We start from the raw sequence: 26,448 nt of genomic DNA on the forward strand, positions 1-26,448 counted from the left end.
GTTAAATAAGGGGCATCTTTTAACAATAGTTGGAATTGGATAGTAGACCATTGAACCACTGGTTGGGATGAGCCCTGTTTCAAAGGACCAACTCTACTGAGATAACAGCAATTGGCTTCCCCTCCACCACCTATTGAGAAACATTTGTAAATAGCCTCAGTCCATGTTTGTTTATTTTAAACAGCAGTAGTGGATGAATTATGCCTTTAAATTATTTCATAACTTCGTGTCCAAGAGTACCAGTATTGGTTTTGTTTATTTTTACATTATTTATTCAGAAGTTCTTTCAAAAGTCAGTTTCTAAAATCAAATTATTTCTAATTTTTCTGGTATTAAGGAGGAATATTGTTTTAATTTTTTGTTTCACTGGGATATAAATGCTGTTGTGCTGGAGATGAGATTTATCTATGGAGATTTTCTACCAGTTTTTATTAATAAGCTTATTATAAATTGAATGCATATACTTTGACTCTGGTACTGTAATATCACATTCCTGCGATGTGATAACATAGGAATGTTATCGTAAGCAGTGGGTTTGTATGTCTGTTACCTGTTTCTCAAGTGTTGTTTTTACACTGTCTTAAATGAGTGTTTCAACTGTTATCTTTGTAACCGTCAGATCTTCTCAGTGACATCTATAGGAAGAAATGGTTACTTGCTTGGAATAACATCTTCAGAGTTAGATTTTATTTTAAATGTCAGATTAATGATGAAATGAATTGGATTAGGAAGATGTCCTGAACTTGTAAATTTGGGCTATTGATCATATTCTTGTTTGTTCTTTTGAAGTGCAAAACGCATCTTCTATTTAGCTGATGTAAATGGTAAACTGATGCAGTCTTGTAAAATTACTTTGTAACAAATTGCTTCAAGCCCTGTGGTGTTGATTGTTTTTAGAGTTTTCTTAAAGAGAGAGAAGTTCAGTAAAATAATGTGGTTCTATTTGATACATGGAATTGCCTAGAAAGTTACTTCAACAGCACTGGATGTACTAGTCGAGATGTGCCTTTTCTTTTTAGATTGATAGTGAATCCTAGTCACATGTTCAATGTTGAGATCCTTTAGACAATGTCTAGCCATCAATACTTAAAATATTTCATAGATTTTGATATTACCCCCTCTTAAGCAAATTCTGTGTTTCCCCTTCCCATTGTTGTAAACCTGAGGTTATAGTGAATCTTTAAATATCGCAGCCACTATTGGGTTGGACTGATTTTGCTGTTGTAATTTCCTGATAGTCATTGGCAGAATTGTTGTTGACATGTCACATCTACAATGAAATCTTGCTAAATCCTTCAGACCCATAAATTAAGTTTAAAAATCAACATGATTTATGATTTGGAGGTGCTGGTGTTGGACTGGGTGTACAAAGTTAAAAGTCACACAACGCCAGGTTATAGTCCAACAGGTTTATTTGGAAGCACTAGCTTTCGGAGCGCTGCTCCTCCATTAGGTGGCTGTCATCTCCGAAAGCTAGTGCTTCCAAATAAACCTGTTGGACTATAACCTGGCATTGTGTGATTTTTAACTTTGTACACCCCAGTCCAACACCAGCACCTCCAAATCCTAAATTAAGTTGATCAGCATTGATCTGTATTAGAAAATAAAAGGTGGAAATATAATTACTTAAATCAGTTGACAATGAGATCTGTTGGTTTCCAAAGCACAGTTATGGATATGTAGCTCATGGAGTCCAACTGCCCAGAAGCTGAGTAACAATTATTGAAATTGCAGAATCCATTGTGCTTTTATGGGAGTGGATGGAAATCGATCTTTTGTAAAAGTAGGTGACTTTTTAATCCATGTTTGATGTGGGTAGGCCCCATACCATTGAATTAAAACTGAGGAATGGTAACTCACTTTATTAATGTGTTCCTTAAATGGTTAAAATAAATGTTTTGTTTTAACTTTATTGAGATCTAGCAATGTAAAGGTGTAATGTACTTCACTTATGAAGGGAAGTAATCAGTAAAATAAATTGCACAATTCAGCAGAGATGCTCCTTATGAACTGGTTGAAAACTGTACTCTAAATGTGCAGGTACATCTTGATAACAGCTTCTTCATTAATGCATGGTGGTGTAGTATTAGTAAGGTGCACAATTATAGTTTCATGTACTGTATCAGAATATTTAATTTTATGAACTTAAGTGGTTAGAAACTTAAACATTTTTTAATTGTGTGAAAGTATTTAAATATTGTCCTCTTAAAGTGGTAATAAAATTGAATGCACTTAGTGCATCCATTCTGGTTATTATGTTTGCACAATGTTCATTCTTTCAGAGTTTTGCCAGTTAGACACCTACAGACCTGTAAATGTGGCTGTGATTTAATTCCCCTGTTTTCCTTGTCCAAATCTAGCATTGCATCCTGTTTCCTTTCTAAGCGTTCCACACTGTTGTGAAAATATTGCCAGTTGCACCAGTTTTGAAGTTGTTAGCACTCATCTATTTTTATTAATAAAATATTGTTTCATTTATATTTTGCTTTTAAGCAACAGGGAAGGGCCCACCAAGAAAATTCACCTTCCAATACATGGTGCTAAACCCTTGATCCAAATCAGTAATGTTGATTTTTTTGTTGTTGTTGGGAACCATGTACAGATAATTATAAATTGACGTATTGCTTATCAGAGAACTTTTGTATTGGTCAGCAAATTGAAAGTTTCCTTGTTGGGAATTCATTTTGGCCCAGATATAGGGGAAGAGTGATTTTCTTTTTACTTGAATGGATCATTTTGTAGTTTTGAATAGATGTAGAGATGTAAACAGAACTACTGCATGCTGTCACGTCAAAAAATTACCTTGCTGAAAGATTATCAGAAATGGTCATATGCATGATAAAAGGACCTTGATTGAATGAGGTAAAACAAAGTGAATTAATTTCTATCTTTCAAGAATACTGTTATTTTTGGTAATAATTAATTGCTTCATTTTCGCATGATTTATAGAGAGTAGTCACACAATAATCTGGTAATCATAGTACACTGCAGACGTCTTTCTTGGGATGTCTTTCTTATTACTTTGGAATTTACCAAAATGGGATGGCACAATAATTGTTAAATTCAGCCTAGTCCTGACTCACTTCACCAATGCATAAGAAATTGAGAATTTATTTATAGAGCTGAAAATGCAACAAAAAGTAGAAGGCTTCATAATTGAGGCATTGATCAACTGCTGAGAATAGATCCAGTAATGTTGTGTAGCACGTTGTTATGAGCAGTTTTGCTGGCCAGTCAATAATGTACTGAACATAGTCAAGATGTTGATATAAATTCAATTATTTGTGTTGTACTTTATTTGTCTCTGCAAAATGAAGGTGATTTTTTTATCTGCTGAACACTGTGACTGGTGATGGATTTGGAGGAGAGATTGTGAATTCTTGTGATGCTTGCAGTGTACATAAATCTCTGTGAAGAAAATGTTAACAACCCTATTAACAATTGTTAATAGGGAATGTGAAGAAACATTGACACCAGGATACATTCAATGTCTGCAAATACCCATATCAAACTATTCGGAGTCGTTCGGTTTAGGATATGTTATTTTCCTTTCTGACTGTTTCGTTACCAGCTCTGGAATCCATTAAGAAACACCTTACTGTACTGTGTAACAGTACAGAAATCAATGTGAGATAAATACTTGTCCAAATAACTTTTCATAATGTTTCAGTTTCACAGTTACATTTTGCAGTATCTTTTAAGCCCTTGATGATTTACAGTGTTATAGTCTAACCCAGGTATATTCATCAGGATCTGTTATTTGGATACAGGAAATGAGTTGAACAATTTTTTACTGTCACATGTGGTGTCTCATAATGGTTTCCTCATGTCATTGCAATTGAGAAGTTAATGTGGTCTTGTGCGTTTTATCAGAGTCTTTTTAAACACATTTTATTCTTGTTCATGGGTCCATATTTTGTTATCTGTGTTATGAAGAAAAGACATAATTGGGCCAGAAGACATTGAATATATTTCACTTATAGGACCTCCATAACTCACTAATTCCTGCGCTTGGATGATGAGATCTGTATTCATTGAGTAAATAGTTTCAGCCTTGAAATGTCATATTCCCACAGACACAATGGAGTTGATTGCTCAAAGGTTTGGCTGAAGTATTTGAGAAAAGACTGTGTTTGAAAATGACTTACTTCAATGCTGGTCCACATTTCAATAGAACATAATCGGCTGAAACTTTAGCTCCACATTCTTATTCCACTTTTAAACTCTTCTTGTCACAAAATGATTGTGTTTATTTTGATAGTGGTTGTAAATAGACAGGTTAATGAATGGCTTAGCCTAATTTGCCTAGTTGGCAGAGCTCTGCACAAATTTGAATCAATTTAAAAAGATGGAAAAATGCTTTGAGTGCTGATTTTCTTTTGGCATCAAGAAAGCTAACTGCAGTATATTGATGTATGACATGTTGTAGACTTGTCAGATATAAATTAGCTTTGTTACTGTACACAGAAGTAAATTTAATTAATTGTTTGCTCATCTTTGTGTTGGTCAGTTTTCTGCAAGATTGATTAATTCCTCAAAGGAGTATGTTTCAAAAAGCAGACTTTGTCCATGCTGTAACAAAGAATTTTTCAAAAATGTGAAATAGCATATTTACTCGTATATATGTCGAAGTTTTAAAGATTCGATTTAGAGCGTCGACTAATAAATGGGCACAAGTTTTGAGGGGCTGTAATTTATGCTGCAGTTTGAAATACCATATTATTAGCAAAAGTCGATTTGATTGCACAACTAATCCTGGGTAAAGAAGAAAAACACAATGAATTCTGGTAAAGGTAATTGCCGGACAAAAGCAAGAGATCAGTACGAGAACCTAACAAGTTAAAGATATGTTGAAATTCTGCAAAATTACACTGTTCAACATCATCATGGCCTGGTATAATGCCACACTTTAAAAGGAAACATTTATTAAATTCTGAATGTGTAAGCATCTTGAACTTTCTGTCAAATACTTCTGCTTCTCTCCAATTTACTCTCGTATGTTATGCACCTCAGCAACATTAACAAATTCATCAAAGAATTAAAGATATACCGATATGTAGTTACTATATGTCACTTTTATTCAGGCATAATGGCACAATTAAAATGATTAACTTGTTAACAATATTAACTTTTGGATATATAGTGAACAAAGTGCAGTGAGTACTGATAGACTTCATACCGGTCTGAATGAATCAAAATGTGCTGTAGAAAACCAAGTGGCCTACGTAGAGGAATGAATGAATAGATATGCAATATAGTAAACAAAGAGCAATGAGTAGAGTTACTGGTATGAATGAATGAATGCAATTTCATTTTAAGTGGGCTCGTGGGTACATGCAGTTTCCTTTTGTAAGAGGTTTATAATGCGATATAGTAATGTTGACCAATACACAAGATATATGAAAAATTCAAGATTCTTTGGCCAAAGTAAGGGATTGACTTATACACGAGATTGACCTATACACGAGTATATATGGCAATTATTCATTGGGATTTCAGTCAAATATAATGATGGAAATCTAATCCGTGTGATAAACATGAACCATAAAATGTCAGAAGACACACTTATAAATTTGAGCTGTTTCTGTTGAGCATTTTGTGTTGTAAAATATGTGAGTGAAGCAAGTGTCAGTTTGGTTTGTACAGTCATTTCTTGAGTCCAGAGAAAGCAAATTCAAGCCTCCCGAACTTGAATATATTATATATAACCGTGCTGGGTAGCACAGAGGCTCAGTGGTTAGCACTGCTGCCTCACAGCACCAGGAGCCCAGGTTTGATTCCAGCCTCAGGCGATTGACTGTGTGGAGTTTGCACATTCTCCCTGTGTCTGCGTGGGTTTCCTCCCACAATCCAAGGATGCGCAGGTTAGGTGAATTGGCCGTGCTAAATTTCCCACAGTGTTCAGGGATGTGTCGGTTAGGTGCGTTAGTCAGGGGTATATGTAGAGTCTGGGTGGGTTACTCTTTGGAGAGTTGGTGTGGACTTTTTGGGCCTGCTGGCCTGTTTCCACACTGTAGGGGTTCTATGAACATTCCAGTGTTACATTATCAGCAGTCCTGCCCTTCAGATTGGATGTCAAATGGAGTTCTGAGCTGTCTGTTTCTGTGGCTCAAGAACTGTGAACTTGGAACTTTCAAAGAACTGCTCTGATGGAAGAATGTTTGTTTGGTTATGATGAGGACTAGGCTGAGGGGAGCCTGTCAAAAGATCCACTGTGTTGAGAGCTATGCTGTGTAAGGATCCAATTCGGGGACGGAAACAAAGATGCATGCAAGTGGGACACAAAGTCATAATTTCAACTGCTGAGAATATCTGAACATGAGAGAAGCACATGGCACTGAAGATGCCACAATGGAGCTTGGAAGTTGGAAGAATTATGTCTTCAAATTGCAACAGAAAAGTGCTGTTACTGGAAAAAGCACACTACAATAGTCCAATATTCCAATTGCATGGTACAGTGAATTGTTTGGACTGCACTCAATCTTGAAGACTCAACAGATGAGCAGGAGATGTGAATCATCAGTGGTGATGCAAAGTAAAAAATAAAGACTCAAAGCAAAGCAGAGAGTTCTCTAGGTGTTCTCACTAACATCCCAATCATGGCCAACACCAAACAATTGTTTCTGAGTTGATACGAATTGACTGCTGCATTTACCGATTTAACAATGATAAAATGTTTTACCATTGCACTTCATGTACTTCAGAAGCATAGTTCGTCAAATGTGAAGTTTTCTAGGACATCTTGATGGACACAGTATGACACCACACAAATGGGATTTCTTTTGCACTATTGAGCATGTGTCTGTGGTTGCTGATGATGGTGATAACAATGAGATCAGCATCACCAAAAAAAACCATTTTGTTACAAGCGTACAACATGTTGGATTGCATGTAATGTTTTGCTTTTGGCACTGGGTAGCTTTACAATACTGAAACTTGGTGCCACTGCATGATTATGTCCTTAAGTGCGATGCTGAGGACTTCCTCCACTATTCAATACAGAGCATGAAGAGCCAAGAGCATTTTAGACCAAGACAAACATTTTTCATCTGTCTCCTATCCAAAGTTGCAGATATTTTTAATAAGTCTTAAAATTCTGAAAATCACAGCCAGTTACCTTTTCAAAGAATTGTTGCATAACACATTGTTACGGGAATCGCCCTGGACCCTGAGTTACCTTAGATATAATTCACCTATTGATACCAATAGATTATAGGAAAAGCCATATTAAAATGTTATTTTTCCTGCAGTATAAGTAACAGTAGTGGTGCTTTAGAGACCTAATAACTTCATGTGCAAAATTTATAATTTCTGAACTCCAAATATTCCTGACACTATAATTGCCAATGATGGACATTAAGCTGTATACTGCATTCTCCAGGCACCAACTCAAGGTTTTATTGCTGCAAGGAGTTTAGAAGGATTGGGGGTGGGGGGGAATCTAATTGAAAAATACAAAATACTGAATGGCCTGGACAGAGTGGATATTGGGAAGATGCCTCATTGGTAGGAGAGATGAGGGCACAGCCTTAGACAAAAGGGAAGACCTTTTTCGAATGGAGGTGAGGAGAAATTTCTTCAGCCAGAGAGTGGTGAATCTGTGGAATTCACTGCTACAGTAGGCTGTAGAGGTCAGGGTCATTGCATATATTTAAGATGGAGATGGATAAATAGGTTCTTGATTGTCAAGGGTTACGGGGAGAAAGTGGGAGAGTCGAGAAACTTATCAGCCATGATTGAATGGCAGAGCAAACTCAATGGGCTGAATGGCCTAATTTCTGTGTCTTTGTCTTATGCAAGTTTCTAATTGTTAAAATATGAAACTTTTGCAGCCAAGTGTTGCAGAATCCCTTCTGACTGTATTGTTTGCGGTTTATAGTTTTCAATGCAAAAACACCCTTGAAAATGTGCACTTATTTTAAAAAGACTACATTTTCTATTTCTATCAGTGTAATAGATTGCAGACATGAAATTGGTTACATTCAATGCAGCAGGAAGGTCAGATGACTTGAACTGAGATCTTAATGAAAGGATTCCATGGTTTATTTCAGTCTTTCTTGCTGCAGAGTAGTGTTGCACAAAGAAAATGTCTTTGCATCCGGCCTAATTTCCCCTAAACAGCAATCCTAGCCAGCCAGTAAAGAAATACTCCAATTTTTGTTAGTACTGTGATGTTCGATGGATCGAGGAAAGGTGACACCTGAAGTGTCTTTGATTAATAGCTCAGAAAAATTGAAATAATGACAGACTTCAGGTCGACATTATCTTAATCCGCACAAGGTGATCTTTAATCTTTAATTTGAACTGTATGCATCCACATAACTATCTTTTTCAGCAGAGATGGAGCTTTAGGGCCATTGCTCTCAATTCAAGCTCAAGTTTTTTGACTTAAAATTAAATTTTTCCCAGAGGAGTTACTAAGTTCTGAATGTTTTACATGCCTCAAATATATGACCATCTCATTGTTTACAAATCCTTAAACAATAGATGAACAGCTCAGGTTCATGTGTTGATCAGGGATCAGTCACAGTCTCTGGTAACAACAGATGTTGGTTTGTATTACAGCTCGAGTGAGGAGTCAAAAATTGCTGGATTAGCACAGTGGGTCACTATCTGAAAGAGAAGCAAGTTAATATTTCATCAGAACTTGTGGTAATGAAGTATTATATGTTGTGATGGTGCTAGATTTATTTCTACATGTAAGATGTTTATATAAAGTTAGATTCAATTTGAGATAAATCCCAATGGTGACTGCACTACAAAAGTGCATCAGTAGGATGTGGAGAACTGGCCTTTTCTTCCAGAATGAGCTAATTAATTTGCAAAGGTGTGTGCTGACTTGTTATATTGTTCTGTCCCATTCTGAATACATCACAGGGTGAATATCACTGATCTTTTTATTTTACACATTATTTCAAAGAAAAAGAATTTTGACTTGTGCTTAACACATTGCTTCTGTGAATTGAAATGCTTTTTAAAATTAAATATGGGACCTTACCCTGTTTGCTACTTTGTATGTCTTTGCTGAATCCTTTCCTACTCCTACATGTGCATTCTCTTGTTAAACTGACTGGTTAGTGGTCATGATTCTGAGTCTTGGCTAATTTAATTTGTTTTACTCTTCCCAATCCAAGAGAATCAGCATCAATTGTAGCCTTTAATCAAAGTCTAGCCTATTGCTTGTTGTCCAGTGGAGAGGGAGAATAATTTTATTTTGCGGTTAATATACAGATATTAGGTTTATCATTCTGTCAAGAAAAATCAAGCAACACCCTGACGATGGTTAATGTGGCGATAACTGACAACACAAATAACAGGAGGCAATTTGATGCTTGAATCAGCTGTATGCATTTAAACAGTATGCCTTGATGATGAATTTTATACTTTATAATGGTAGTGACAAAATGTTGTTGTGCAGCCTTTGTGTACTGTCAGTCTCGGATTCAATTTCCACATTTATGAGGAGTCTGTGGTGATTGAATGTCCGACTCCCCAAGTATATAAATCATGAGGGACATGAATAGCAAAGGCCTTTTTCTCTGGGGTGGGGGACTCCAAATCTAGAGGCCACAGGTTTAGGGAGAGTGGGAAAAGATTTTAGACCTGAGTGACAACTTTTTCACGCAGAGGGTGGTACATGTATGGAATGAGCTCCCAGAGGGGGTGGTGGTGGCTGGTACAGTTACAACATCTAAAAGGCATTTGGATGGCTACACGAATAGGAAGAGTTTAAAGAGAAATGGGCCAAATGCTGGCAAATGGGACTAGATCAGTTTCGGGTATGTGGTCTGTATGGGCGAGTTGGACCAAAAAGGTTTGCTTCTGAGCTGTATAACTCTATGATCTATAACTTCTTTAAACATTAATTATGGACTGTGGCCTTTGCTGGCTTGCCAGCATTTATTGTCCATTCTGATTGCACTTGAGAAGTTGGTAGTGAGGTGTCTTCTTGAACCTCTGCGGTTCATATGGTGTAGTGATACTCACAGCACTGTCAGGTTGGGAGTTCTAGGATTTTTGACCAAGCAGTGGAAACTTTGTGGGTAATGTTCTTTTTTCTGAAAAAGATTGACTGTATTAATTACTTAGCGTGTTTCTGCAGTTTAAACATTAAATCAAACTCAACAGCTGACTTCAGCTCTCAATGCAAGTTTGAAATCTAATCGTGTTAGAAAACCAAAATGCTTTAATTGTTTCTGTGCATTCTCGTAATTCAAAAGTGGGTTCAGTCTTGAATCATGCCCCGATTTCGATTATTTCCCTACCTCAATTGCTTAGGTGATGTTGAAATGCACCTTCTTTTCATTTGACTGGCATGATCTCTTGGGACAAGATGAGTGGATACAAATTGTGCTCCCACATCAGCAGTGATGACTTTTGTAACTGTCTGCCAAAAAAAGACCAAAAATGACTGAACTGAACTCCATTCACATTTTCCTCTCTGTCTCTTTACCCCACCCCCCCAACTCTGCCACTGACCATCTCCCCTTCCCCCACTGACCCATGCACCCCCATTTCTGGAAAACCATTCGCAACTCACTGTCTTCCTGCTGGAAATGACTCGTGTTGGGAACCAACAGGAATCATCATTCATGACTGATTAGTGGCATTGCATTCTGTTATCTTGTTAAAACTGCAGTATATATTGCCTCCATGCTCACCAGAGGTTTTGTGACTCATAAAATGTATAACTTTAAATAATGTGTTGCACCTTTGTTTCTCAGGAGTTTTCCAGTTTGTGTTACCCCTGCATTTCATATCTCACTGCCAGCATTCTTTACAGTATCTTATCTCTGCTGACTGCCAGCATTATGTTCTGCCAAGTGTTTCCATGTGGTTTCACATCACATAGCAGAAAGAGATTTCATTTTACAAGATTGTGACATTATATCAAAGCTGGAGTGCTTCCAGCAGATAGAAAGAGATGGAGAGAGGGGGGGGAGCGGAGAGAGAAAGAGAAGGCTCGGGTCAGTTATAAAAAAAAATGTTCCAAGGAACTCTCTGATGCGGAGGAGAGTGATTGTACTCTGTTTCTTAATCGTCAAGATCTCCTTTTGCCAGTACAGCATAACACACATTGAAACATTGATTCAGGCCATTAGTGACTGGATAGTGATTTTATTGCGAATCAGCTGCAGTCCCACTTGTTCAACAAAAGGAGTCATTTGCCAAATACTGATATATAATTCTAGCCAGATTGTCAAGATTCTATAATCCCTTTAGTACTGATAATTAATACATTATGACCATGTAAATGTAGATATGTAAGGACATAATGTATATGTTTATATGTGATACGACCTGGATATGATCAAACATTCTCGGTAAAGAATACACTGTGTTAGCATGTGTGTACTTATCTTAATGCTACACATTATCCTGGTCCAATACTCACGTATATATCATAAATAGGATAAGTGATTTGTTGTGACTCAACAACTCATAAGGAACCCCATAATTTTCACCATACTGTTCAACTTTCCCTGGCGATTAATCTGCTCATCATTTTAATTTTAATCAGCAGCATGTTTTAAATTGCCAGTGTTTTGCTTCTCTCTCAGCCTTGTCTCTGAGTGAAGGAAGTTTCCAGCTGGTTACTATAACACCTGCTCACCTAATTGGCATGTGCTGCACTCTTACTTCCCCAACACTTTAATTCAAGCGCTCATTTTCAACCGAGGCAGCGAGCTGAGCACTTGCTGGGCAGATCGTCTCATGTCGATGGTGTCTCATCACTTCAGAGTGTGGATGTAACTCCAAGTGCTCGCTTCAACGTTAAACGGGCAGCAATGTTTCAGGTTCAAACCCAGATCTCTCCTCGAGTTTGCCAGATTCACACAGGGAAGCAGTTGAGGGTAGCTGGGTGACTGGGGCTGTTGGTCTGACATTTGATCCAAAGACAGAGAAAGTAAAATTGAGCCCGGTTCCCACGCCTAAACAGCATCCAATGACCCCAACTGGAACAACACACCATAAATGTTCAATGAATACAGGATTGCTTCTGGTTCTGATCTCATCCCACTGATGGACAGCCTTTTGGCTTACACTTGACTTATGAGCATTGGAGAGTGACTGCTGCTGGCAAATCTGAAAGTGAGGGAAATAGTATCAGTAGTGGAGAAGAAGTATCGAACAATTTTAAAAAGACATTCATTCATGGGATGAGTGTGTCACTGACTGGGCCAACATATATTACTCATCGCTAATTGTCCATAGAGCATTTAAGAGTTACCACATTGCTGTGGGTCTGGAGTCACATGTATGTCAGACCAGGTGAGGTTGGCAGATTTGTTCTCTGAAGGACATTAGTGAACCAAATAGGATTTTTCAACAATCAACCATCGTTTCACAGTCATTGTTAGACACTTGATTCCAGATATTTATTGAATTGAAATTCTGACATTTACCATGGCAGGATTATGAACCCAGGTCCTCAGAACATCACCTGGGTCTCTGGATTAGCAGTCCAGTGATAATGCCACAAGGCCATCCCCTTAATAAATAACAAAATAATGCGAAGGAAAGCGAAATACCTTCAGCCCGTTGTGAATCTTTTTCAGAGTATCCAGTGGAGTCCTAGCAACTTCTAGTGTTGTCGGTATTTGCAGTGAGAGCAAGCCATTGCAGTGGCTGTCTTCTGACGTAAATGTGTCCCACCTTGGGAGCTTCTCTGACACAGGGGTCCATCTGGCTTGCATTGACATGCAGCTGGCAGTGGAAACTGAAATCTGAAAACTGAAAACTGAAAGTTGACCATTATTCTTTAGATACTGGTGTGAGAAAGACATCTGGGATATTTATGTATGCTTCGTTGAGATCACAACCCCTCGTGTCTTTCTTCTACAGCAATGCCTAGTTTCACCAGAGTGTAATCCTCCTGTTTGTATTCACTGGTATTGTTGATTTTGTCATAATTAGAAAAGTTCCATTAAGTGCGACTATGTACTCTTCATTGTCATTTGCAGCACTGGAATATTGCAAATCATTTACTGTGGTGTTTCAAATTATTGAGAGCTTTTTTTAAAAAAAGGTTCTATAGAATCCAGGTGATAACTCTATTTACAAGGTATTGCTACAAATTATTAAGCTGCTGATGCCAGGAGACATGTTTCTTTTCCATGTGGCATAAAATACAGAATGCAGTTTAAAAATAATTCATGGTGTTCTGTTGGCAAGAGTGGCTAAAAGGTTTGATTTCTGTTTGACCATGTTGAATTGTCATTTTGGGAAAAAAAAAGAGCGAAGTGATGGCCAATAAAGATTAGATTTGGTCACACTTCATGTCCCACTGGCCTCTACTCGTTTAGTCCCAGTGACTCCAGCCATGTTAGCAAACAACTCTTCAACCCGGATATACATCCTGCTCAAGTTAAATAGAAATTAATTCTGGAAATAATTGGCCAGTTTAAAACAAAAGCTTGTTGAATTGTGATTAGAAAGAACTACTTGATTCACTTGCGTTGCTTTGTAAAGGATTACTCTTCCTAATACATATCTATATCCCCTTAATCTCTCCAGGTGTTGGCAACACTTTAGTATAATTTTATGATCATTCATTTAAGAGGTAGACAGTGCAGCTCAAATAAAGGAGCTGGAATGTCTGGTGAATTCAGCTCTGGGATCATGAAGAAATATTTCCTTTCCCCTTTCAGTGAAGACTGTTGAAGGCTCATGTGAAGTAAGTTGCTAGCTGTATCAGTGTGGTTTAGCAGGACGAATATTCACTGATAGATGAGGTAGGGCTTGCTTGCCCCATTTTAATGGAAAAATCTCATCTTCAGCAAATTAAAGAAATGGGGATTTGGAGTTTATAAGGGAGCAGGCAAACAGATTTTTGTTTGTAATTGAATAACCTATCAGTTCAAATGATGGATTGAACAGACCAAACACGCATTATATGATGGATATGTGTCTGGAACCAGTGATTTACTGAGAAGTGAACTGCTGTGGCAGTTGCTGGATACAAATCTGAATGGTAAATGAGTTATGTGGGAATGTCTGATTGCTGGTTTACTCTGCTATCAGAAACTATCAAAGGCTGCTGTTGTATTTTTGTTTATGCCACACATTGATTTTAAGAAACTGAGGTGACATCATTGCTTTAATCTGTGTGGGATTGCCTTTGGCAGAGAAACGTTTATTCGTGTTGTGTTTACTCTGGTGTTTGCTATCCCTCCAAGGTGATGACGACGCATTGGTGAGTTTGTACTCGGGATTTGCAATATGGGGTGCAAATTGTAGTGGGTGATTTGTGATACACAGGTCATGGGGACTCGAATTTTGGTTAACTGTGTTTGGTGCACATAGAAACTTACTACTGTCATAGAGTTGTATAGCACAGAAACAGACCCTTTAGACCAACTCGTCCATGCTGACCAGATATCCTAAATTATTTTACTCCCATTTGGCCCATATCTCTCTTAAACCCTTCCTGTTTATGTAACTATCCAGTTGCCTATTAAATATTGTAATTGTACCAGCCTCCCCCACTTCCTCTGGCAGCTCATTCCATAATACATATGAAGAGTTGCCCCTTAAGTCCCTTTTAAATCTTTCTCTTCTCACCTCTATAGCCTCTAGTTTTAGACTCCCCTACCCTGGGAAAAAGTCTTTAGCTATTCACCCTATCCATGCCCCTCATTATTTTCTAAATCTCTAGAAGGTCACCCCTCAGTTTCCAATGCTCAAGGCCAAATAGTCCCAACATAACAGCCTCTCCCACCAACCTGGTAACATCTTTGTAAATCTTTTCTGCACCCGTTCAAGTTTAACAATATCTTTCCTATAGCAGGGAGGCCACAATTGAACTCGACATTCCCAAAGTGGCCTAACCAATATCCTCAAAGAATTTTGCCAGTAAAAAAAAAATGCATAATTACAGAATGGGATTTTAAGGAGCTCTCAAGAACAGGAAACTTGATGAATGGGGAGACTTAATTGAGGGGAATTGGAAATTTCCATTTCTCAAAAGGTTGAGAGAGAGAGAGATAAAGTCAGTGGTGTGTTTGTGGCATATCAAGTGTTATGACAGACTGGGGTGGATTATTACTTGAAATGTATTTTAATGACATGAATACTTATTAACATAAAACTTTTGAGGTGGTCAATGGTGCACTTTGAGGTCTTTATGGCACTTTGTTCATGATCAGTTAAAGGTGGTCTGCATCTTTCGGATTTGTGCAGTTGTGTGTCTGAGAATGGAGGCTGTGAATCAGCAAGGGTGTGTCAGCATGAGCAGAGTTTTAGATTGGGGTCAAAGGCATGGAAGATGAAGTGGGAAGTGCCCAGTGTAGTGGTTTAGGATTCAATGAACAGTGACTACAAAAACACATCTTTCCCTTTTATTGTTTCTTCCATAGTGTACCTAAACCATGTAACCCATCAAAGCTAATCATGAGGTGTGCCAGCCTATTTTGGCTCTCGCTTGAAGCTAGACTCAACAAACAATGATGGATATGTGAATAAGTGAGACCAATGTAAAGATCGTTAAAAATGAAATTCAGTCTTGAGAAAGGCCCGTGCCACCTCTCTGCTCTCAAATCCTTTGCTAATGGCAACGTAGTTGGGCAGAATAGTTGCAGCCATTTTGCAGAACATCCATGTTCGACAGGGAGACTCTGAGGCTGTCCATAGATTTAGGATTGTCAGTTGATGCAGAGTTTCACCAACCGAAAGCTTAATTCGCCATTGGATTAAATGTGTTTTGCATGCACTTTGCTGACTCTTAGAATTTTAAGTACAGTTTCATGGACGGTTGCAAAAGAGGGAAAGTGGGAGTGCTGCACAGTTCTAATCACATCGGTGTTGATAAAATCTCAATCCATCCTTTTTTTTTGTGTTTTCAAAATATAGAATGGGCACTTCGCTCCCAGAGTTCTAGGGGAAAGTGAGGTCTGCAGATGCTGGAGATCAGAGTCGAGAGTGTAGTGCTGGAAAATCGACGTTTCAGGCTGGAGCCCTATGTCAGGCATGTTGATAAAGGGCTCCAGCCCAAAATGTCGACTCTCCTGCTCCTCGGATGCTGCCTGACCTGCTGTGTGTTTCTAGCAATACACTCTCGACGTCCAGGGTTCTACCCTCCCTAAATTTCCAGAGCTAGAGGCACTGTATGGAAAAGTCATGGCTGAGGTACGCTTTGATATGTAGGTTACACAGTGCTGGCCAGCTATCATCACCGAGTCTTGGTATACTTTGCTACCTATTAGGAAATTGATATTTAAGGTTATCTGGGGCTGAATGGGGAAAAATCCCAATGAATCGGGCTAAGTCCTATTCAGTGAACTACTTTGTCTGTCTAATAATCAGCACGGCCTTCAACTAAACCAAAGCCAGTTAGCTGAGATATGTAATTATGGAATCTGCTATGATGAGTTGCCTTAGTTTCCATTTTGCATCATTGGCTGCATCATCCTGATAGAATCTATACAGTGCGGAAGCAGGCCATTTGGCCCATTGAATTCATGCCGACCCTCTGAAAAGCATCCCACCCAGATCCATTCCCCCTACCCTATCTCTGTAACCCTGCATTTCCCATGGCTAACCTACACATGCCAGGATACTGTGGGCAATTTAGCATGGCCAGTCCACTGAACCTGCACATCTTTGGACTGTGGGAGAAAACCCATGCAGACACTGCGAGAATGTGCAAATTCCACACAGTCGCCATAGGGAATCAAACCTGGGTCACTGGCACTAAGGCAGCAGTACTAACCATTATGCCACCGTGCCGTCCCAAGTAAATGATGTGATGGGTTTTCAGAAAATATTGGAAAAAAATGATTGAATTTTAGTTATAATTACACATTCCATTTCAAGATTGCTGTCTAACAATGTATAGCAAAGATTAATTAATTGGAAATGATGATGGGAAATGATGTGAGGGAAGACACTTTGGCAGCATTGAGTATGCATTCAATGCATTGTGTGCCTGCCATTGTCAAAAATAACTGCTGATTTTAGAAGTTATCCACCATAAATATTCACTTTTGTGCCTCATGGTAAATTTAAAATGGTACACATCCCTCATACCAGCTTGTTATGGTTACAACTGCAACTAATATTGCTTTAAGTGTTCAATATTGAAATATGGAAACCATATATTCTTCATTATTGTTCTTTCAAGACAGTCGTTTCCTGAAGGACTGAATCAAATGTTTGTGTGGGACTGTATTCTCCTCCTGATCAGCTGGAGTAAGCCATTTCATTTTCTGACAGTGTTTTATTTGATTGTGCTTAAGACCATCAATATTATCTCCAGGTGATTAAGCCAAATCATAAGCTTTGGTCATCTCTGTGTATGGTATATACCACAGAACAACAAATGAAGTAATTTCAAGCTGTGCATGTTTTGGTCCGAGGAATGAATGGAATATATTTAAAAGTAAGGACTGATAAAGGACCTAGTACAAAGAACTGAAACTGTTTCTGCTTACTTGCTGCTTTGTGCCTCTATGCTATTCTAATGGCATGGTTTTGGGGAGTGAATGTCTTTGCAAATCAAAAGCACAGTCCATTCCAATGGCTTAATGGCTACATGTATTCCAGATGTCTCATAAAGACCAGCTCCAGTTTCAGGTTTTATAGCTTATGAGCTCATTACTCTGGGGGTTTTGGAAATGGTGTGGTGCAAACTTTGCTGTTAATGTATAGAAGAAACAACTAGATAGTGTTCCTGCAACTGATTATGATCTGTCGGGATGGGCATGGTCAGGTAAGGACAGGCTCTGATTTGATTGCATAGAATTACACAGCAAATACACCACAGGAGCAGAGCATTTGCTCCAACCAGTCTATGCTCATAGTTATGCTCCATGTAAGTATCCTTCCATGATTCCTCATCTGAATCTGATGTTGCAACCATTGATTTCCTTTCTTCCTCAAATTCATGTCTAGCTCCCTCTTAATAGCATCTATACTATTCTCTTCAACCATTCGTGGGTTCCACATTCTCAACACTTGTTAAATAAAACAGCTTCATTTGAATTATCATCGAGATTTCTTGGTGACTGCATTATCTTAACAGTCACTAAAGAAAGGAAACATTCTCTTAACATCCACTTTATCAAATCCTTCCATTCTTTTAAATACCTATATTAGATTACCTTTTAACTTTCCTTTCCTTCAAGAGAGTAAGGCTGCAGCCTGTCCATGCTGTCCTGATATGAATACACACACATGTCTGATAACATCTTTGAAGAGCATGCTGGAAGATTTACAATGCTTTTTTTATAGAATCTTGTGACCAGGACTATTCGCAAAACTAAGTGTGGTCTAATCAAGCTTTCACATAAGTTTAGAATAACCTCCTTACTTTTCATTTCTATCTCTCTAGAAATAAAGTCAAGTAGACCTGGTCTTGCTGACACTTTGCATGACTTTTGGAGATTATTGTAAATGTACCCTGCGTTTATCTACTCCAGCACCTGGACATGAATCTTTCTAAGTCGTATGTGACTTGCCTAATCCTTCTACCAAAACATGCTATCTCCTATTTATCTATGTTTAACTGTTTTTGTGAAGCTTTCCTGGTTAAATAGCCTGCTCGTCATTTGAAGTTGAAATGAATGTGTCAAGCATGGGCATTTAAATGAGGTGTGTGACTATCCATTTTACAACATGTGACAGTGCCATCAAGTCAGGAAAGGAGGAATAATAACTGTAGGCAAAGTGGTTGTCAGCCTTTGTCAGGTGATCATCTGATAAATATGTTTCTTTTAGTTTACAGACCTTTGTATCCCTGGCAACTCCAGGCCCTTGCAAAACAAAGGTCCAAATCCCCGACCAAGAAATCAAGTATAATTTGTCTTCACAATCACGGGCCTTGAATTTTCTGTGTATTTTCACCCAGAGACGTGTAATCTGGGAATTAAGTATGTAACGACGAAGCACCTAAACCACTTTGGGAAGAGGGATCAATTTTAAAAATGAAGATTAAATACTTCCACCTCAAATTAGAAAGATTTATACGTTGCTTTCCTGCAATTGTACTTGTTCTGAGGCACCCTTCAAATGAGATTCCAATTCAGATGGAGCAGGGAACATTAATTTTTCTGATGTTTTAACTCTCATTGTGACTGGCACTGTGGCTTTCTGCTTCATTTTAATGCATTTTTGCCATTAGTGCAAGTTACATTAGCCTTAACCAATTGCAGGTTCCTAAACAAATGTGTCTGATATACATGAATGATGATTTATTGAGTTTAATTTTGTGTGTTCAAGTAAGGAAAATGTACTGTGTTCAGCATTTTCCTTGACATTGGTTTTCAGCTACTTGTTCACTTTTTAGTGTTCCGCTTGGATCTGATTTGGGCAGTTTGAATTTACATTTCTTTGCCAAAAGTATGCAGTATTTGCTCCCAGAGAACAAACAACTGTACTTTTTTTTCATACAGCAGTTTTCAGATCCACTGGATTTCCAAAGTGCTTCACAGCTGATGATGTATTTTGCAAACATAGTCACTTGCTATCGTAATGTAGGAAAAGCAGCAGCCACGTTATGGAGCACAAGCTCCAACAAACAATAGTGTGATCATTATCATATATTCCTTGAGGAATTTGACTGGGGCACTGGGATAATCATTTGAAACTTGTCATGGGATCTTTTGACAGAACAGAGAGTGCCTTGCTTTGCCAACTTACTTGAAAGGTGGCACATCCAAACAACCTAGCACTCCATTAGTACTGCCTCAGCTGACAATGTTCTGCCCAGCAGAATGTGACACCTAGGTACGTCCCTGTCTTCTGCTGTCAATGAGTTCTCCTGGTCAATGTCAATCCTCCAACAAACATCCTTGGAATCTGTGATTATGACCTGCACAATTCAGTCAATGTGGAAAGGAAACAGAGTTAACCTCAGGTCAATCATCTGCAGGTGCTGCCTGGCCTGCTGAGTATTAGTAGCATCCTCTAGCTTTCTATTAAATCTGTATGATTGGTTATTTATCTCAAGGATTGTTTGCACAACCTTGCATTCCAAACTTGTCATGTTCCCCAATGTTCCAACCACGCTTCAGAAGGAACTGGTTGACAGTGAAGCTTTGTGGGGTGTTCTGAGCTAGCTGTTCTTGGATAGATTAATAGTCCTTCTTCGATCACGTCTATGGAAGAGTGGGTGACAAATTAAATGTATACTACTGATAAATCTGAGCATCAGCATGTTCAGGAGACCATAGTGAGCTCAGTCGTTAACTAAGGAGCAACTAGGCTTGTATACAGGCTAATAGTCAGTGGATGGGTTCCGACATATGCACAACTGTTTTGGCAAAAATTGAACTGCATTTTTAGAGGACAGTCAGACAGCTGGGGCAAACACTTGGGGAGCCCAAAAGTGCTCAGAGTGGATTTCCAGACCAGGGAACAAGCTGCCAAGGAATCTTGCGGCACCTAGATCAACATTCCTGCTCCAACAGGTACACAAGGTCTGCTGTCAAGATGCTCTAAAACAACCTCACTTTACAAGGTGCCTTCTGGTTATTGTTCATATCAGGTTTGGTCATGTGGCAATGTTTGCCTGCTCAGACTTCATGTTAAAATGGTAGGCAGGTCCCAGTGATACCACCAGCTTTGCGAGATTGGGACAGGAAACTGAAATTTTAACAACCTTCCTTGCCCAATTTCTGCAGAGAGCAGCGATAAAGTTGTGGGTGAGCTTTGGGCTATCTAAAGCCTGGTATTCACACCAGCACTGAAGGACCTTAATCCTAAACCAATGGTTTGAGCTGCAGTCCTGAAGAATTTCTTCTGCGTGCTTGTGATTTTGATGGTCACTGATTCAGTTGGATGTCATCTATTTTTGAACAGTCTTACACAGAAGTGAAAGCTGTGAATTGGTATTGATGCAAGTGGTGTTGACAAGACTAATAATTATGTTATCACTAAAAATTTATCACAGATAAATTCTGTAACCCCCCAGTGTATTCTGTTTTTGATAAGAACTGGCCTGGCATGCCTTTGCTCATATAATTATACTTTATAACACTTGTCAGCAGGAATTTCTAGGAAATCAGTTCTTCCCAGATAAACTATAGCGGAAAGGGGATATATGATCGGGATCAACAGTTCAGAGTCTTATCGCACCTCCTTCATTTTTCCACTGAGGCTGCTATTTTATTTTGAAAAGCTATCATTATAAGTATTGTTGAAGCAATATTTATTTCGACCTACATGACAATTTGAAAATTATTTATCTTTTTTCTTGACTAGAAGCAGTGTTGAGATTTAAACAATTATTGTGCCCATTTTTGTGGGGTTTTAGAAAGGCACATTGAGACTACCTGTCCGGTCACCTCAGGACATGCAAATCCATGCCTCTTCCACAGCGGCTCCTGAAAACATAAAACACTGTCAGATTATTGATGGCATCATTGATTTTCCTGTGTTGCGTGGCTTATTTTTTTTCATCAGTCACCAAATTTTGTTTTATGTTCTATTGCATGTTCATCTCGCGTTTCCTGATGGGATATATTTCATTCCTGCTGTAACAGTTAACATCCTAGGGTTGTTCAAGAAATGCTGGAAATACTCAGCAGTTCTGGCTACATGTGTGAAGGGGGAATCAGGGTTAATATTTCAAGACTATAACCTGAAAAATGTACTGTAATAGCTTTTAAGTCTTAAAACAAAAGGGCGGATAAATAGAATTAATAATAAAGGGAGTTTCTGTGATATGGGTAGCATGGTAGTTCAATGATTATCACTGCTGCCTCATAGCACCAGGGTACTGGGTTCAATTCCACCCTTGGTTGATTGTCTCTGTGCAGTTTGCACATTCTGTCAGTGTCTGCGTGGGTTTCCTCCCACAGTCCAAAGATGTGCAGGTTAGGTGGACTGGCCATGCTAAATTGCCCAGGAATGTGTAGCGCCAAGAGATATTAAAGTAGAGGGCCAAGAGATATTAGATGACAAAGTGTGCATGGTTCAAAGTTTCACAGATACTGTCAGTCCTGTGGATTATTTCCGAGCATTTTCTGTTTTTGTTTCAGGCATCCAGTGTCTGCACCATTTTCCTTTTGTTCGTAATACACTTAGGTGTTATAATGGCTGAAGGGGGAGTTAATGTACTGTTTGTTGTTCATCGATGCTGAAACAGTTAAACACCAATGGTACTTTTGTGCTATGCACATTATCCTTGGGCTTTGTGATTTTTCGGGAGGGAGATTGATGAAGCTGAACTATGAGTTACGAAGGGAGCAATGTATTCACCAGACTTTCACCATGTACTTGTCAGTTTTCTGTACTTTATGGAATCAGAAACACAACTGCAGTACAATTCAGAAACGGGTTAACGTGATGGAAAGTGCTTTATGCAATCTAGGAATTGAGATTTTATGAATCTATCTAGATTTTTATCGCTGTTAAATTTCTTGGTTTACCATTTGGTTCAAGTCAATGCATTTATGTAGAATTTGTTGCATTAGAACAGGCCATTCCACAACAATATGCAAGGTTCCCCATGGGAGACTGATTAGCAAGGTTCCCCATGGGAGACTGATTAGCAAGGTTAGATCTCTCGGAATACAGGGAGAATTAGCCATTTGGATACAGAACTGGTTCAAAGGTAGAAGACAGAGGGTGGTGGTGGTGTAGGGTTGTTTTTCAGACTGGAGACCTGTGACCAGTGGAGTGCCACAAGGATCGGTGCCGGGTCCTCTACTTTTTGTCATTAACATAAATGATTTGGAGGTGAGCATAAGAGGTACAGTTAGTAAATTTGCAGATAACACCAAAATTGGAGGTGTAGTGGACAGCGAAGAAGGTTACCTCACATTACAACAGGATCTTGACCAGATGGGCCAATGGGGTGAGAAGTGGCAGATGGAGTTTAATTCAGATAAATGCGAGGTGCTGCATTTTGGGAAAGCAAATCTGAGCAGGACTTATACACTTAATGGTAAGGTCCTAGGGAGTGTTGCTGAACAAAGACACCTTGAAGTGCAGGTTCATAGCTCCTTGAAAGTGGAGTCGCAGGTAGATAGGATAGTAAAGAAGGTGTTTGGTATGCTTTCTTTTATTGGTCAGAGTATTGAGTACAGAAGTTGGGAGGTCATGTTGCAGCTGTACAGGACATTGGTTAGGCCACTGTTGGAAATTTGCATGCAATTCTGGTCTCCTTCCTATCGGAAAGATGTTGTGAGACTTGAAAGGGTTCAGAAAAGATTTACAAGAATGTTGCCAGGGTTGGATGATTTGAGCCACAGGGAGAGGCTGAACAGCTGGGGCTGTTTTCCCTGGAGCGTTGGAGGCTGAGGGGTAACCTTATACAGGTTTACAAAATTATGAGGGGCATGGATAGGATAAGTAGGCACAGTCCTTTCCCTGGGGTCAGGGAGTCCAGAATTAGAGGGCATAAGTTTAGGGTGAGAGGGGAAAGATTTAAAAGAGACCCAAGGGGTAACTTTTTCACGCAGAGGGTGGTACATGTATTGAATGAGCTGCCAGAGGATGTGATGGAGTCTGGTACAATTGCACCATTTAAGAGGCATTTGGATGGGTATATGAATAGGAAGGGTTTGGAGGGATATGGGCCGGGTGCTGGCAGGTGGGACTAGATTGGGTTGGGATATCTGGTCGGCATTAACGGATTGGACCGAAGGGTCTGTTTCTGTTCTGTACATTTCCATGACTCTTTGACTGTAAGTGCTGCTTAACGAGGAGTCAATGTAAATAGTTCGTGAGTTCAGCGGTTAAAGATGAATGGGACTTGCTTCAAGTTAGGACGCAGTCAATAGGGTTTTGGATAACATCAGTTTCATAGAGAGGAGAATGAGAGAGTCTTGCTTGGTGTGCTTTAGGACATCAAGTATGTGAGCAACAAAAGAGTATGCATGAGGATTTCACTAGCAGAAGAATTGAGGCAACAGTATGTAAGAAATAGGAGGGAGCCAAGCATAGAATGCTAAAAGTAGCTGTGCAGGAATGGGGAGAGAGCAGTGGGTGGTGATTGGCTGACATTGATTAAATGCATAATAATGGGATTGGGCAATTGCGATCCAGCACAACGTGGATGATGGGTGGAGAGATGTTGAAGAATCAAGGACAGGCCAGCTTGTCGATAGGGTTTTATGCCTCTCTGACCATACTCTAATCCTATCAGCATATCATTCTATTCCTTTCTCCCTCATCCTTTATATGGCTCCCCCTTAAGTGAATCTAAGCTATTCACCATGCCCACATGACCACATTCTTATCATTCTTTGGGTAAAGAAGTTTCTCCTGAATCCCTGTTTGCTGTAATAGTAATTATATTTATGATCTTTGATTTGGACCCTTTTACATACGGAATGCCTAACAAGTTAAACCCTCCCATAGTCTTGTAGACTTCTATCAGGTGCCCCATAGCACTTTTCTTGAGAAAAGTCTCAACCTGTTCAGCCTTTTTTGATAAGTATATCCACTCAGCTTTCAAGATTGTGGATATTCTGTGCACTTCCTCCAGTGTTTCTTCATCCGGTTTATAAAATGGAGTGCAGATATCAACATGATACTCAAATGTGGTCAGATCAATGCTCTTTACAAACTGAGCATAACTTCCCTGCTTTTGAAGTTACTGTTTGTAGAAATGAAATCCAGTGCATGGTTTGCTTCTTTAATAGCTGCTATGTTTAGTGATTTGTGTACTTGTAACTTTCATCCCTTTGCTTCTCTGTCTGCTTCAGACATTATCCAAACATGGTGACCTCCTTGTCCTTCCTACAAAAATGCACAATCTACACCTACATACATTGGAATGTCTTTGCCATTTAGAAATCTGTTCTGTAATTTTACTGCTGCCTTATGTTTTGTCATGTTCTTCCATAATTATGCCACATCTCTCTTTTCCAAAATGATGTCATTGAGAAATTTTTGAAATTTAACTTCTAATTCTTGAGTCCAGATAATTTCTGTGAACAATTGTGGTTCAGAGAGCTGTGGAGCTCTCACTACTTGTTTACCATTCAATAGCCAACTTGATATCCATTCTGTTACGTATCCCTTGACTGCACATGATTTTAATCATGAATCTGCAGTATCTCATTTGGAGTTCTCATGAAAATGCAAAGATATTGCACCTGTAGTATAATCCTTGTATACTGACTCGGTAATTCCTTCAAAGAAATCGATAAGGGTAGGCAAATGCAACCTCAAAAACCACGGTGACTTCCTTATCCTGTGTTTTAGTTTCCTTTTACATCTTTGAATATATATTTTATTACCTGTACTGCCACTGATTTTAAACTATAGTTCGTTGGATTTGATTTAGATCCCTTTTAAGTCTAGGGACAGAGTTATCTGATATTAAGTCTAGATTAGAATGGTGCTGGAAAAGCACAGCAGGTCAGGCTCTCTGCCTTCATTCTTGATGAAGGGCTTTTGCCCGAAAGGTCGATTTTCTTGCTCCTTGGATGTTGCCTGACCTGCTGTGCTTTTCCAGCACCATTCTAATCTAGACTCTGATCTCCAGCATCTGCAGTCCTCACTTTTGCCTTATCTGGTACTAAGCCACTCCTTGATGAGTTTATAAGAAACACTATTGCATATATAATTCTTCTCTAACTTTTGATATGTATAACTGCATTGTATCTGCATATTGGGTTTTATTCTATCTGAATTGATTAGATTATGAATTGCTGCACTCCTGCTTGTTAGTTTTGGGGTTAATATCACTGCCTTTGTAATGGAAATGGTAATATCTTTGGACTTTCAATACAAATGGATACATCATCTCCCAAAAGCTCTTGAAAGGTTTCTTGATTCATTCATTTATGTATTTTTGCATACTTTATAATTCATGATCATGAGTTCAGTGAGAGACATAAGACTAATGTGATACATGGTATCTGGGAGTCATTTCTCTAAAAATGGCCACTGCTGTTAACCCGGATCTGTTGTGCCTCTCGTGATCTACAGAGATGCTTTGATGTGCTTTTTAACTTCAGGATATTTGAACCTAATGAAATGATACTTTGTTAGTTCCCACAATATAAGTACAGTACATGGCTGAAGAATTCAGTGACGTTTTCTGATAGTTCCTGATATCTCCATGTGTAGTCACAGGCACAGGTGGCTCTGGGCTCTGGCTGAGTACAGTGGGTGCATACTGCAGCATGTTTCCCTGGGGTATGTCATAGAACATAGAACATAGAAAAGAACAGCACAAAACAGGCCCTTTGGCTCACAATGTTGTGCCGAGGTTTAATCCTAATGTAAAATATAATAACTTAACCTACACCCCCCTCAACTCACTGCTATCCATGTGCATGTTCAGCAGTCGCTTAAATGTCCCCAATGACTCTGCTTTCACCACCGCCGCTGGCAACGCATTCCATGCATTCACAACTCTGTCATGCTGCAAGTGAATGAAGTTAGAAGGACACTGAGATTTTTATACCATCGGGTCACATATTGTACAGTGATAGCATCATGAACATGTTCCTCAAAGCTAAGTAAGCTGGCTGTAAGCAACATTCCCTT

At 39.0% G+C, this 26,448-nt stretch overlaps 1 protein-coding gene across 8 annotated transcripts in view; it reads left to right on the forward strand.

The window, feature by feature from the left end:
- The window catches only part of auts2a (activator of transcription and developmental regulator AUTS2 a), a 1,204,773-nt gene that overhangs the window by 2,418 nt on the left and 1,175,907 nt on the right, over positions 1-26,448 (forward strand). The gene's annotated exons all lie outside the window — the stretch shown is intronic.

Source organism: Chiloscyllium plagiosum, unplaced genomic scaffold (genome assembly GCF_037043375.1).
Source record: "Chiloscyllium plagiosum isolate Xiang-an unplaced genomic scaffold, Cpla_swu_hap1 HiC_scaffold_31, whole genome shotgun sequence".
NCBI classification, from domain to species: domain Eukaryota; kingdom Metazoa; phylum Chordata; class Chondrichthyes; order Orectolobiformes; family Hemiscylliidae; genus Chiloscyllium; species Chiloscyllium plagiosum.